We start from the raw sequence: 16,541 nt of genomic DNA on the forward strand, positions 1-16,541 counted from the left end.
GTGCTCTGAAATTTCTTTATTTAAAGTTTGTATTTGTCCATCTGTTATCTTTTGTAATTGTTGTTTTCCTAAGTATTGTACTATTTTCTCCTTCTTTATCTGCTCCCTCGCATATAACCTTTTATAAAATTTGTTAAAGTGGCTTAAAATATCCTTATCAGATGTATAGATTTTTTCTTTTAATCTTATGGCATTGACATATTGTGCTTCTTTTTTCTTCCTTAATTTTCTGGCAAGCCATCTTCCTGGTTTGTTTGCATTTTGGAAGTAGTTCTGTTTGGCATATTTTAATTCTTTTGCTCTCTGTTCTGTTTCTAAGTAGTCTTGTTGTATATGCATCCACTCTAGGTCTTGTCTATTTTGCAAGTCATTGGGATTTGTCTATAGTTTTCTCTCTAATTCATCTAGTTCTTTTAGTATCTCCTCCATTTTTGTCTTCTTTGTTTTGTTAACTTTGCACTTTGTTGTATAAAGTGCCCCCTCATGATCGCCTTACTTGCGTCCCAGATTATTTTTAATGGTGTCATTGGTAAGTCATTAAGTCTAAAATATTCTTCCAATATTTCTCTACTTTTAGTTATGTCTTCTTTAGTTTTCAGTAAGTTCTTGTTGAATCTCTATCTTGGTGGATTTCTTGATTTATTCAATACCATTTCCATTGCACAGTGGTCAGAGTCCAATCTTGATAGTACCTTTATTTTCTTAATTTTTGAAGTTATTGAATTTGTTGTCCATATCATATCTATTTGTGACCAACCTTTGTGTCTGTTCGAATAGAAGGTATAATCTTTCTCATTGTTATGGTGTATATGCCAAGCATCTTGAAGATTGAATTCTTGTTGAAAATTTAGAAAGGTTCTTGGTAAATTATTCACTGATTTTTTTTGGCTAAATCGTACCATCCATTACCCTATTGAAATCTCCTATTTTTGGTCTGGGATAAAGCCCTTTAATTTCTTCACAAATGTGCTTTTTGTTCCGTATGGTGCATATATGTTGCAGATTAATGTTCTTAAATTTTGAATTATAATAATTACACCCACCATTCTTCCTTCCTGATCTTTAAAAGCCAAATTTGCTTCTATTGTTTTTGTTTATATAAAGGACTAGCCCTCTCTTTTTTCTATGGCTGATGCGTAAAACGCATTGCCAATGTATTTTTGTTCCAAATGGGCTACATGTTTCTGTGCAATATGAATCTCTTGTAAAGCCACCACATCGTAATTCCCTGTTTAAATTTTATTAAAGATTTTATTTCTTTTATTAGGAAAATTCAGTCCACTCACATTGTTTGAGTAATATTTGAGTTGTCACTCCATGATTACTGTTGTTCTTCTTCCTCTTCCTCTCCTTTTTTCATCCTCCTCTAATCTATCCAAGTTTGTCAAGTTCTTTTGCCTGCCCAAATTCAATTTTGCCATACTATATTCCATCTCCTCCTTTTCCAATGACTCTATTCTGGCTCTCTTTTTCTCATTCAACCCTGTTTGTTCTTGTTGTTGTTTTCATGTCTTGTTTTAGTCTTCTGTAAAATTCCTTCACTTTGTCTTTGGATGTCAGCCAGTATTTTTGTTCTTTGTTTGTGACCATTATACCTTCTACTTGTTCCCAGCGGAACCTAATCTGGAACTTCATTAATTCTTCTGTTAAAAACATATATTTTCTCCTTCTTGCCAATATTGTGCTGGGGTATTCTTTAAGTATCACAATTTTCTTTTCTTTGTAAAATGTTGAATTAGGACTATGTATTTTCAGGATCTCATCTCTTGTGATCTTTTTGGTAAAATGGACTATCACATCTCTTGGCATTTTGTTTTTTCTTGAAAAGTTCATGGTCACTCTGTAAACCTGGTCTATCATTTCCTCTGGCAGCTCTTCTTCGCATTGTAGTATATTTGATGTTATTTGTATCATAATCTGTCTAATATTTTCTTTTATTTCTTCTTGTATATTTTGAAACCTTAATTGAAATTCCATTTCCTTTGTTTATTATTTATTTTTTTACAGTAATTATATTCCGCCCTTCTCACCCCGAAGGGGACTCAGGGCGGATCACACTGCATACATACAAGGCAAACATTTAATGCCATAACATAGAACAGAGACAGAGACAGGTGCAGGCATGGGCTAGCCTCGAACTCATGACCTCTTGGTCAGAGTGATTTGTTGCAGCTGGCTGCTAACCAGCCTGTGCCACAGCCCGGACTTTAATTCCATACTCTCTTGTCTCACCTCAATTTTTTCATTCCTGGCTTTGATGTTTTTTATTTTGTTTTGAAGTTTCTCTTGTGTTTTCTTTATATCTAATTTCTTTAAAAAAATTTTTTTATTATATTACTATTAATTTTGTTACAAAGAAAAGAAAATTCCTTACAATTCATATAATTAAATTGCATGTTAATTTATCATTTATTGCTAATTTCCAAATTTCCTTGTACCAATCTTCTATTCTAATTTCCACCTCCCCTTTCCAATTTCTTGCTATTAATAACCTTGCAGCCGTTAGCCACATTGTTACCAAATTCTTTTCCTTTCCTTTCCATTCATCTGTATTATAAATAGATAATAGTATAGTCGCTGGGTTTATATTGATTTTTTTCTTCATGATACTCTCTATTTCTACTATGACCTTTCCCCAAAACCTCTGTACATACTTACATTCCCGCCACATATGAATATATGTCCCCCTTTCTTGACAACCCCTCCAACATTTTTCTGAACAGCTCTTATCCATATTATGTATCTTTATTGGGGTCAAATACCACTTCCATACTATCTTGTAGTAGTTTTCTTTTATTCTAATTGATAAATTTTTGAGATGCCTTGTTTTCCATAATTTTTCCCAATTTCTTTCTCCTACTTTTATTCCCAGTTCTTACACCCATATTTCCCTTTTTAATATCCCTTTCCTCCCACCTTTAATCTCTATTAATATTTCATATATAATACTGGTTATCCCTTTCGGATATTCATTTCCCTCTTTAGTCTGTTCTTTTAATACTATCTTTTCAAATTTTGTTGGTTCTCTTTCCTCCCAGCTCTTTCTTTGCCAATTTTGGAACCATTGATCTAGTTGGACCCAATAAAGCCATGATATATTTAAATCACCTAGGATTCCCTTTATGTTGTTTTCCTCCTTTATTTGTTCCCTCCAACTTCCAATTTTGTCTAATTTCTTCCTTTTCAATTCCTTATCCATCACATTTTTAAAGTTTTTAGGAAATTTCTTCTCCATTATCACTGGCATTATTTTAGAATTCTCTTTAATGAGGTGGCTTTTATATTTATTCCATATTATTAATACATTTTTAATGATACATTTCCCATTTGGTTGATTTCCTTTTTTGAATATTCCTTAAAAATATATATTTTCTAATCTCATTTCTATATCTTTAGTAATTATTTCCATCCAGTCTATTCATACTTTATTTAGCATCCCTTCTACCACATGTCTCAACTGGTTTGCTTCATTAATAACTTTTGATTTCAGGTAATCCTAGTCCTCCTTCCTTTTGTGGTTTGTACCAATAGCTTTTGTTTATTCTGTTTTTTCCCATTATTACAAAATTTGTTTGTTAATTGTTGCCATTTGTTCAATTCAATTCTGATATTTTGAGTGGCATCATTCTAAATAAGAAATTTACTTAAGGTAGTATTTTCATTTTGAATAAGGCAATTCTACTAGACCAGGACAAGTGTATGTTGTTATACTCATTTAATCTTTTTCTGTCTCTTTCCTCAATGCCTCTAAGTTTTTCCTTTCCATTTCACTTAGGTCCTTAGTTACTGCTATTCCTAGATATTTTATGTTTTCTTTTAAAGTTATTTTTATGTCCCTCCAATTTTTGAATTCTTCCTCTTCTTGTTTTGTATAATTAAATAGTATCATTTCTGATTTTTTCCAATTTATTTTCAGCCCTGTTATTCTCCAAACTTCCTTATATGCTCTCCTATTATTTCCATTTTATCTGCTATTCCTTTTAAATTCAAAATTATGTCATCGGCAAACAAGCTAATTTTATCTGAGTCTTTTCCTATCCCTATTAATTTATTGTTATTTCTATTTACATTTGCCAATATTTCTATTGTGATTGCAAAGAATAATACCTGCCCAGTCCCTCTTGTTACTTTTATTCTATCAGTTATCCCAGCATTTACTAATACCTGAATGTAACTGTCTGAATATAGTTGGTTCACTTATCCCATTGTTCTGCTTCCCAATCCAAATTTATTCAAAATATATTTTAATGTTGGCCACTCCACGCAATCGAATGCTTTAAATATGTCTAAGGCTATAATTCCTGCTTTTATCTGTTGATTTTTATTATCTGAATTTTATTTATTAATTATATCTAATTTCTCTTGTTTTAATTCTTTTATTTCCTGTTGCATATCATTAATACCTTGTTTCACTTCCTTTAGTTGTTCTTTTGGTTCCTTCCTTAAGTCTAAGATCTGTTCTTGTATATATCTTGTTTTTCTTGCATTTTCTGGAGTTCTTTCATAATATCTTTTAAGTTAATTTCATCTGTGATGGAGGGTCTTCTTGGGATCCCCTTATAGTCTTTTGGCTCTTTGTCTCCTTTGGTTTTTGCTGTCATCATTTTGCTTAATTTTATATATTACATCTTCTATGAGTTCACTCTTCTGGATAAATTGGTAAGTATTTGTCCACTAGATGTGAAGGGAGAATTTATATAGAATTTAGTTACTAATATCCAATTTTAGTCTCTTATTTCTGTGATCGTATATTAAATCTCATTTAAAAATTTTCTATAAATATTTTAGTTGTCTTTGGTTGATTTGATTTGCTGTCTTTATTTATCTCAGTTTGGGAGAGTTAATTAATTTAATTTATCAGATTTCAATGTAATTTGAAATAGTAAAAAATCATTAATTTTGGGCTTATTGTACTTTATCACTTAATATGTCACTGGATTTCCTGATTAAATTAATAATTTGATTCAATAACTATTAAACCTCCAGCTTCCCTATGTCTTTGTCCCTTTTTTGTCTTTGAACCCTTGTTATTGCCCCTTGACACTCTCTGTCTCTCCGTCTCCTCTGGTCTAACTGGCGTCGTTTCCTTTTCTCTTCTCTCTCCCTTCATTTCTCCTGTTGTCCCTCGTCCTTGTTTTATCCAATTATCCGCTTCTTTCTTTCCTTTTCTAGAATCTTGTAGAGTCTATGTATAGTCTATGTTTTCTTTCGTCGTTTATTTATTTATTCAGACTTATATGCCGCCACTCTGGTACGCTAGTTGTGTGGCTTCCATCTCCTCTTATGTGGATTGCGTAGACTGCACACCTTCTTTTTGCGGCCCTCGTACAGCTTATGTACTTCCTTCCCTTTCCATTTTGTCCCTCACTCAATTCCATCCCTCCTGTTTCTTGCTTCAATTTCTGTTTCCTGCCTCTCTGTCCCGAGGGGGTTTGAGCCCACTTTCTTGTTTTCGGGTCCGTCTACTGCATTCTGGTCCGCTTGTTCTTTTTACTTCCGTCTTGCCTTCCCTTTGTTTAATGAAGCTGGCCTGTAGACACAACAATCTTCCTCTCAAGATCAGTCACTTCAATCTCACTCCGCCATAACCCCAATGGTTTAATTTCTAGTCAATTTCCCCACAATGTTTAACTTTAGTCCAAAGGGGTGGGGAGGGGTTACTTTTGTTCTGATCCAGCGGATTCCTTTTAACTTAATTTTAAAGTCTTTTTCTTATTTATCCACCATAGGTTAGTAGTCCTTTTTTATTTTTGGGGAAGCCTCCCTCCACGAGTTACAAAGATCTTTTCTTTACTTACTTCTTGTTGTCTTCTTTTCTTTTCTTTTAAAAAATGTGCTGGGCTGGTGATTTCCTGGAAAAAGAATCCCAGATTGCCCCAACGTGACCCACCTTGCCCCATGGGCACCAAATACCGGATTCATCTGGAATCTCTCCTTGAGAGAAAGACCACTTTTGGACCATCAGCTGGTGCCCTTGGGTTTTGCTGTCCTCTCAGCGTCAATCTGCTGAGAGGAGGGAGCCAAAGCTCTACCCGATCACCTCTGTTGAGGCTGGTTTGCTGAGAGCCCTCAGCAAGTCTGTCTCACCACCATCTTCACACACCCGGAAGTCCACCCCGTGCCTCATTTTCAAAGCCCCACACTTCCACACACTATATAGTGAAAAAATATTATAGTTCTGTTATTTTGCTCAGAAATTAGTGTATGCTTGAGATGCAGCTTCAGCTGGGAGAAATTAACCTTGGTTAGCTTTTGCACTTTGGGTAATTCCTTTAACATTCAGAATGAAACCCAAATTTGCCAGGATACATACAGTAGAGTTCCGGTTATCCGACTTAAACGAGTGGGCCGAATGTTGGATAACCAGATCTGTTGGATAATAGGGAGGCCCGGTTTAGGGAAGCCCAGTGCATGTTGCTGCCTAGCAACATGCTCTGGATTCTCCAAAGGCCAGGCCCTTACCGGAGGGAAGTTTCCTCCCTCTGGCAAGGGCCAGGCTGAGTAAAATCTGGGGCGTGTTGCTAAGCAGGAATGCGCTCCGGGTTCTCCGAAGGCCAGACCCTTACTGGAGGGAAGAGTTTCCTCCTTCTGGCAAGGGCCAGGCTGAGGAAAACCCGGGGCACGTTGCTAAATAGCAACGTGCTCCGGGTTCTCCAAAACCCCAGGCCCTTACCTTCTGAGGCTGTCTCTGCCGCTGCATCTGCCACCTCCGCTGCCTCCTGGGGCAGCCTGAGGAAGAGGGAGAGAAAAGTCCTCCTAGCTCTCCCTCTCTCGAGCTCCCTCCAGCTTAGCAGTGCCCCCTTCCTTGGGCTGCCCCAGGAGGAGGCACAGAGGAGGGTGAGGCAGACGCAGCGGCAGAGGCAGCCATGAGTGTGGCAGCGGCGGGGAAAATACAATGTGCCAGAGAATACAATGTGTTAGATAAGTGGAAGCCGGATAACCGGAACTCTACTGTATGCACATACACATTCTCTCTCTCCCCCTCCCCCCTCTCTCACACGCCCACAGAATGAGAATCACTACCACTATTACTTTGGGTTTAATTTGCATTTTAAAGGAGCTATCCATAGTGCTGAAACTATTTTGTTGTTGTTGAGCAGCTTGAATGTTCATATCATAATGAATTCCTTCAATGTTCATATTAAAACTCACAACAAATTCACTGAACCGCTGACACTCACATCACCAGCTACTCCAGAACTGAAACTTTGGAAAATGCAGAATTCTTTTAGTAGAATAGCAAAATCAAATAACACTATATGGCTATGAGCATTAACTCGGAAGCTCTTTGTCTGTAAACAAACTATAAATGTACGAATTAATTACAGATATACAACAGTTAAAGCTGTTTATGAACTCGGCAAAAGACAACAACAAAAGTTGCTATCATGTCTATGTCATCAAACCCCACTGAATTCAATGGTTCTATCTGAATATACAACTTTAGAACTCTCCTGACATGTTTCTGCTGTAACTTTTATGCAGGGCAGACAATTCAAATAACTGAAATGGCCTTCCTTAATATCAAAGCCAAAACTAACTTGGAACCATTTAAAAGCCAACAGATTTTAGTCCCACTACATTTAGTACTATATCCCAACTCTGAGATGAAAAAATGCTTAGAGAAGAGACAACATGACCTCTGAGGCACAGAGTGGTTTTGTCACCCCGTTGACCAATGGTATAGCCAAAAACCAAAAGTTTATTCTTCTAGTACAGGGGTGAGCAAAGTGAAGTCCTTTGACATAAAACTCTCCCACTTCCAGATTGTTCTTACATTCCTCAGCCTCCTTCAGACTATGAATTGTTCCTTTTCTGTCCAAAAGAAGAATGAACCTCCAAGGAACGGCAATCCACTTTTTAAACAAGCTACAGAGCCCCTTTACTCTGATTATTTTTTTAATGTTCATTTTTCAAAACTAGCAGTTGATTTTCAGACACTTCAAAGGATTGGTATTTAGATGGTGGAAATTTGTTACTCATAGGCATGTGCGATCCATGAAAAAAATGGTTCAATACTCGCTTCTAAAGTAGGGGGTGCTGGCGCTTCGTTTCTGAAACTACTTCTGAATTTTGACCCAATTTTTTAAAAAACTTAATTCATTAATGGCGGACGCGCATGCACAATGGCCAAAAACAGCACCCGGGCGGGGGGGACTTTACAGGACTCTCCCACCCTCATTTTTTGAGCTATCCTCTTCAAACTTGGTACGGTGGTAGAAGACATTTAACACTGCTAGCTCACCAAAACGTTTCTCTTATCTTCTCACCTTTGGGCGAATATTCATAGCTTATATAAGAAACCATTTTTTAATAATTGCAGATATCTGTTCCTGCTTTGAAGTCTTATTTCCTGTTTCATTGGGTTGTCTTTACTTTGAAAGTCATTGTTCTACTTGGGAAACAAGGCCAGGGCTCAGGTACTGTCTGCAGGTACTGATGCGGGTGGAGAGAACAATGGGCTTTGCAACCCTGGCACACAAGAGGCCTGCTTGCTTGGAAGGCGCCGGAGAGTGTAACTTGCAAGTCGCCCCTGGCTTTGGAGTGCCCTGCCCAACAAACTATTATTTGATACGGGTGAGGAGAACGATGGGCTTTGCAATGCAACCGTGGCACACACAAAGCCAGAGACAGACAAGGGCTTGAGTAAGCCTTGGAGTACCTTTGAGGAGGCCAAGGCCACAAACACACAACAAATAAGCCCTTTCCCCTACCACTCCAAAAAAGCTCCTACTAGCAGCTCACAATGTCCTTTAATTAAAAAAAAAGCGGCAGTGGCACACTCGCCCTCCCAGCCCCAACCTTTGGAATCAAAAATAAAATGTGTTGCTTTGCTTCTTCTTTATTATTCAAATCTTTAAAGAAAAATAACCCCCCCACCCAAATGGTGCCGCCTGCAGCCAGCAATGCCCAAGCTGCAAGGAATGTGCCGCTGTGGTCAGGCGAGTAAACAAACAATCGGCCGCTGACTGGGAAAAAGGCGAGCACTGGTGGCCCCGCTGCAGGGGAAAACAAAGCGGCACACTCGCTTTCCCATCCCCAACCTTTGGAATCAAAAACACAACGTTGCATTGCTTTACTTCTTCTTATTCAAATCTTTAAAGAAAAATAAGGATCCCCCCCCCCCCAAACCATGGTGCCACACAAAGAAATGGACCCGGGCCTGCAGCCACATCCACATCCACAGCCACCAGCAAACGGAAGCACTGGTAGCCGACCCCGCCAACCCGGGGAAAAAAAGCTGCATACCCGCCCTTTTCCCACCCACCCACCCAGGGGCGGTTCAACTGCGAGGCAATTTAGACACTTGCCTGTGGCACCATCCTCTAGGGTGCGCAGTTGAGGTGCTCCCGTGTGCGCCTCCTCCTCCTTCGGGCCTTCAGCCTGGCCGAGGTCCGGCTTCGGGCCTTCGGCCTGGGTCCGGCTTCGGCCCCAAGGCGGGCCCATGGCCGAAGATGGGCCCACGGCCAAAGGCAGGCCCACGGCCAAAGGCAGGCCCATGGTTGAAGGCGGGCCCATGGCCAAAGGCAGGCCCACGGTCGAAGGTGGGCCCATGATGAGCGGAGGGGCATGAGTCACACAGGTACACACTCCCAGCAGCAGCAGCCACCCAGCCGCCGCCGCTGCTCCTGCTGCCTCTGGTGGGGCCTCCTTGGCTGACTCCTCCACTTTCCCTGGAGCCCCCAAAGCCCTGGTCGCCTCCTCTCCACGCGGGCGCCCTGGCCTCCGAGCCGCTCAAGGGATGGATGTACCATGAGCTGGCTTCCCAAGCATGTTTTGGTGTGGACTCTGTTGCACAGCACGGCGCCCCCGCTGGGCCAGGCCATAGGTAAAGCTCACCTTCGCGCCTCAGGGCGTATGTTGCCTCAGGGCCACTTCCTTTCCTGTTGGTATTTGGGAAAGTTAGAGGAACTTTTCACTCCCTCATCTTTCTCTTTGTATCCAGAAGGAACCCTCTGCCTAACTGGGAGAGCTGTGAGGTGTCTATTCCAGAAAAGGGTGGGCATAGCAGGTATGGTCAAACTTGGGGCCTTCCAGGTGTTTTGGACTTCAACTCCCACCCTTCCTCACAGCCTCAGGCCCCTTCCTTTTCCCCCTCAGCCACTTAAGTGGCTGAGGGGGAAAAGGAAAGGGCCTGAGGGTGTGAGAAAGGGTGGAAGTTAAAGTCCAAAACACCTGGAAGGCCCCAAGTTAGCCCATGTCTGCCTTGAGGGATCTCTACCTTCCTAATGCCACAACCCCTTGATATAGTTCCTCATGTTGTCGTGACCTCCCCAACCATAACATTATTTTCGTTGCTACTTCAGAACTGTCATTTTGCCACTGTTATGAATCAAAATGTAAATATCTGGTATGCAGGATGTATTTTCCTTCACTGGACCAAATTTGGCACAAATACCCGATATGCACAAATTTGAATACTGGTGGGGTTTGGGGGTGTGGGTTAATTTTGTCATTTGGGAGTTGTAGTTAACCTACAATCAAAGAGCATTCTGAACACCACCAGTGATGGAATTGAACCAAACTTGGCACACAGAACTCTCATGACCGACAGAAAATACTCAAAAGGTTTGGTGGGCATTGACAGGGCCATAGCCAGAAAAAAAATTAGAGGGAAGTTTGAAACTTTTTTAGCGAATCATGAAGAGTAGTTCCATAACGTGAAATAATTTAGAAATCAGGCTCCATCGATAAAGTTCAGTGGAAGCTCAAGACAGGTAAACCTCAGTGGACACACTCAAGACAGATAAACCACAGTGGACACTCATGGGGATTTGGTTAATCAGTTTAAATTCATGAGTAAACCAGTTTTTTTTAAAACTTGAAAATGGGGGGGGGGGGGTTTGAACCCCTAACCACCCCCCTTTGGCTACAGCACTGGGCATTGACCTTGGGTTTTGGAGTTGTATTTCACCTGCATCCAGAGAGCATTGTGGACTCAAAACAATGATGGATCTGGACCAAACTTGGCACAAATACTCAATATGCCCAAATGTGAACACTGGTGGAGTTTGGGGAAAATAGACCTTGACATTTGGGAGTTGCAGTTGCTGAGATTTATAGTTTCAAATAGGGTCTCTTTTGCTCCAAAAAAAAAAATCTGCAGCAGTCAGTGGTTCCCAACCTTTGGGCCTCCAGGTGTTTTGGACTTCAGCTCCCACAATTCCTAACAGCTGGTAAGATGTTCTCAAGAAGTGTTTGATTTTCATACAAGTATGTACCTAAAGTCATGTAAAATTTCTTGGGGCAAAAGGGGTTGCGAGTGAAAGAAGTTTAAGAAGCCCTGTTGCAGTTGACAAATTTGGAGTGCAATGCCTTCACATAAAGGAACTATCTTCTGAGATGGCCTGTTGCTGCCTACGACCTGTGGCTGCCTTCGGGGCCAGGCCCACACCTATGGCAGGCATCCTCAGAGGTTGTGAGGTCTGTTGGAAGCTAGGTAAGTGGGGTTTATATATCTGTGGAAAGTCCAGGGTGGGAGAAAGAGCTCTTGCCTGTTTGAGGCTAGTGTGAATGTTGCAATTGGCCAGCTTGATTAGCACTTAATGGCCTTATAGATTCAAAGCCTGGCTGCTTCCTCCCTGGGGGCATCCTTCATTGGGAGGTGTTAGCTGGCCCTGATTGTTTCCTGTCTGGATTTCCCCTGTTTTCAGAGTGGTGTTCTTTATTTACTGTCCTGATTTTACAGTTTTTTTTAAATATCGTGGGCCAGATTCCCTTTCGGTGGCCTTTTAATTATCTTCCTTGATATTCTGGGTTATATGGCTGTGTGGAAAGGACCCTCAGGGCTCTTCCACACAGCCATATAACCCAGAATATCAATGCAGAATAACCCACAATATCTGCTTTGAACTGGGTTATCTGAGTCCACACTGCCGTATATCCCATTGAATTTAACAATTGTGGCCATTCTCTTTCTACTTATGACATCACTGTCCAAAATCCCTAGTTTAGAGGATTGGGTTCGGTCTCCTCCTGTCTGCTCTCTTCAGTCACTCTTTTTCTCTCTCCCTCCTTCTCTTTTGTAGTCATCATAAGTGACTAATATTTTTCTCAGAGAGAAATTTCTGCTCACTGTCAAACTGCAAAGTATTCTGCAACAAGAGGAAGGAAGGGAGCTATTGTAGAGCCCTGTTAATTGTGTGAAAATCAACCATAACAGAAGCATTGAATCTATGGTCTGGCATATCCAAGTCTGCGTGCTTTCTGGCAGGCTAGACAGTTATGACCAGTGGGATGCATTTCACTTAACAAGCCACATGTTGCAAATAGATATTCCTTCCAATTTAATCATCAAAAATACAGGCAGTGTGAAGAAGTGTATAATTATATTTTGTTTATAGATGACATGTTTATTGGATTTTGTTTAAACAGTCAGGTTTGGCTAAAGTTTAAAATGGTGAGTATTTGAATTGATGATGTGTGGGGGAAGGTAGCCATCTTAGAATGCTAGAACAGGTTACCCTAGCAACAGGGGCGGAGCCAACCGCCGCCTGGAAAGGAAAAGGGGGAATATTTAAAAACCCAGGCAGTCTGTGATTTTCTAGTCACAGTGGAGGATCTGATTCTTGTGAGGAGAATCAGGTTGGCTCAAATAGAAGGATTTGAGTCAGATCTAAGTTGGACCAGACTAGGCAAGTTAGGTGACTTGTCTAGGGTCATTTATAGAGCCTGTGGATTAGGGAAAATTAATCCCAGGGGATCCAGGAGGATCAGGGTTTAGTGTAATCCAGAGAAAGAAATATTTTGAAAGTTTGACCACCTCATATCCGTTTGTAACCATTAAGCGAAGTGCCTTTAACAAGTTATATGAAACCATCAAGCTCTGTACCTGCAATAAACTTGTTTTGATTTTATTCTAACCAAGCCTCTGTCATACTCTTATATTAAGTTAAGCAACAACAACATCTGAAGTAAAACAAATAGAAACAGCTTAAAAGAACCAGTGCCATCTGCCTGACGTCTCCTCCATTGGTGGCAGCGAAGAAGATAGTCAAACAAATAATTAATTAACATCATCTCTCATAAAACATCTTTATTAATTGGTGGTATCTGTGTGTGTGTGTAGGATCAGAGGGATTCCATCTCTGTCACACATTCCTGTCAGACACCTCACCTCTGCACATATTGGTGGCAAGCGGAGGGGATCAAAAGGATTCCATTCCCTGCCACCTCAGATCCTTTACATATTTGGTGGAGCAGCGGCGGGATACGTATAACATCCCTAATTTGGTGCCTGAGATCGCTCATTAAAATTTCTGAGGTAAAAGTTATAAAGAATGGCCACCAGAAAGCAGAGAAAAGGAGCAGGAGAGGTAGAAGTATACCAAGGGGAAGAGAGTTCAGATTCTGAACAACAGACCACCATGTCAGAAGCAGTGATGAGATATCAATTAGAGATGAGAAAATTACAATTAGAGGCAGAGGAGAAACGGAGACAGGCAGAAGCACAGGAAAAAGAAAAAGAGAGACAGGCACAGATGGAGAAAATGAAATTGGAAAAAGAGATAGAGATGAGAAAGATGGAGATTGAATGGGAAAGACAGAAGCTGACACTGTCTCAGCCTTCTGTGGAGGCACAACCAGGGACTCCCATCCTTAATCCTGTTGATTCAGCCTTAAAGAGCTTTCCTAAATACAACAAGGAGGATGATGTGGAGCAGTTTTTAATTTCGTTTGAATGGTGTTGTAAAGATCTGGAAATAGCTGAGGAAAATTGGATGATTTACCTCAGGCCACATATTTGTGGAAAGCTATTAGAGATCTATAGCGAAATGGTGGAAGAAGAACGCAGAAATTACACTATATTTAAACAGCTGGTACAACAAAGGTTACAGCTGACTCCTGAATTTTATAGAACAAAATTCAGAACGCTGAGGAGAGAGAAAAATGAAAGTTTCTTACAACTAGCTGCCAAACAGGCACAATATTTTGAGAGTTGGTTGAGAAATTCTGAGGTAAAAGACTTCCAGCAGCTGAAAGATTTAATAAAATTAGAGCAGCTATACCAGCAAGTTCCATCAGATTATCGATGGCCGGTACAAGATAGAAAACCTCAAACTGCTAATCAAGCAGCGGGTATGGTGGACCAACTAATTACATTGAAGGAAGGGTTTAAGAAGGAAGAAGGAGGATTCAAAGAAAAACAGTTTAAACAGCCATTTTTTTCCCTCACGCGCGCACAGCAAGGGAGAGGAGCTTCCATAGAAAACACCACCTGGAGGATGGCTAGTGTAATGAACCCTGCCAAAACTGAGGGAAATATTCGATGCTTTCACTGTGGGAAGGCAGGACATTTTAAGTCCCAATGTGGTCTTTTAAAGAAAGAAAAACCTTCTTTCTATGTTAAGAAAGTCCCAACCAAAGAGATAACTAAAAAACCAGCTAAGGTTCAAAAAGATTTACCTCAGGAAATTCAAAAGGAGAGGCAATGTCTGTTTGTTTTGTTGGATCAAACATCAGATAAATATTTGGAAAACATCAACATTGATGGAAACCAAATACAAGGATGGAGGGACACAGGTTCAGAAGTCTGTATCATTAGACCTGAATTAGTACCATCAAAATGCCAACACCCTACTTATCAAGTTAATTTAAAAGGTTTGGGTCCCGTGATCCCAAGCAAAGTGGTTTCTTTACCAGTTCAATATGGCAAGTGGGAAGGAGTATGGAACTTTGCTATTAGTTCTGATATTCCATATAAATGCCTAATTGGTAATGACCTTGCCAGAGAAGTCAAAAAGTTAACAAAGACTCTTAATGAGGGTGAATGTAAAGAGAAAAAATCTGATAAAGAAATTGTCTGTTTACCTATACAACAGAACTTAAAAGAAAATCCTGAGGCAAGTTCTGTAATGGCTGATTTGGTAAATAAGACTAAAGGAGAAGGAGAAATCCTGAAGGATCAAAAGTCTGATGACACATTGCAACCTTTGTTTGAGCAAGCCCAAAACACTGAGGAGGATTTAACTTTAGAGAAGCCCACCAGGTTCATTAGTAAAAATGGAGTTTTGTACAGGGAAGTTTTAAATCAAAAAGCCCCGGAGATGTCCGCTTCCTATACGCAGATTGTGGTACCTCAGAAGTATAGAGAACAGTTGATGGAGGTAGCCCATGACAGCCCACAAGGGGGACATTTAGGAATTAGACGGACCACTCAAAGGATCACTAAAAATTTCTTTTGGCCTGGCATGTACCAGCAAATTAAAAGGTTTTGTCAATCCTGTGACACATGCCAGAGGATCAGCTCAGGAAGAGATAAACTTAAGGCTCCATTAGTCCCAATGCCACTAATTGGGGAACCTTTTTCTAGAGTGGGCATAGATATCATCGGTCCTCTTCCCAAACCAAGTAGGAGAGGATGCAGATATATTCTGACTATGATTGACTACGCAACTCGTTATCCTGAGGCAGTAGCCCTAACAAACATCGAGACAACAACCATAGCCAATGCACTGCTCTCAATATGGGGAAGAACAGGTTACCCTAAAGAGCTAGTATCGGATTTGGGAACCCAGTTCACTTCTAGGTTAATAGAAAGATTACTGGAACTTTCAGAACCCTGCTACTAGAGCCTGGATGTGGCTCTGAGTTTCAGGGTCACTGACATTGATAAGACACCTGCGTCTCAGGACTCGGAGAAGAAACGGCTGCTGGACTTGGCGGGGAATCTGCGCGGGGTTTTGCTGAGCGGGAAGAGACTTTTCAAATGAGGGGGAGGGTATATAAAGGATGGTTGGCCGGAGCCTCCCATTCTTGGCTTTTCTGATGTTTATGTTTCCTGCAGTAAAGTTTCTGGTGATATCACAGAGAGTCTCGTGTGTTCATTCAGGAGCGGCTGTAGTGAGCTGACACTAAGCCAAGAATTACGGACACCATCCCGCTGTAGCGGTGAGGTGCAACATGCAAGTGGAGGATGAAGAGCTCTTGGGCGCAGGAGGAGGAAGGTCGGGAAGGGCCACTCCCGAGCCGGACGCTGAGTTCCACCAGCTGGCGGCCCTGGTGTCATCCACCGCTTATGCCCAGCCGAATGGGGTAACCCAGAGGCGTGGAGTGGTGCAAGGAGACAGCACCGGAGGAGAGGAAGATTTACCTTCCCCAGCCCCACAAAGGATGGTGTTTCTGGAGGAGAGGATGTCGGCGATGGAGACCACCCTGGCAGTAATGTCGAGGGCGATGGAGCGCCTGGCATTTTTGGCAGAGCCAGAGAGAGGAAGGGAACTTCGGGCTGGCTCAATGTGGGACATGAGCATGGGAAGCAGCCAGGGCTTTGCAGACCTCCCAGCACCGAAGGGAAGGGGAATGCGAAAGGAGCCCGGCGCCCGACCCAAGACCCAAACAAGCCTGACGCGGGTGGAGGAGAGTGACGACGAAGGGGAAAAGCCTCCGAGAATCCCGGCTACGCTCCCAGCTGAGACCCTAGTGCCCCTGGCGAATGCCGGGCGTGGCACAGGGCCAAGAGAAACAGCAGCGGGGCCCACTGGTTCGCAAGGGGGCTTGCGACGGGCGGAGGATTGGGGATTGCCACCACAGGGACTCCT

Source organism: Anolis carolinensis, chromosome 4 (genome assembly GCF_035594765.1).
Source record: "Anolis carolinensis isolate JA03-04 chromosome 4, rAnoCar3.1.pri, whole genome shotgun sequence".
NCBI classification, from domain to species: domain Eukaryota; kingdom Metazoa; phylum Chordata; class Lepidosauria; order Squamata; family Dactyloidae; genus Anolis; species Anolis carolinensis.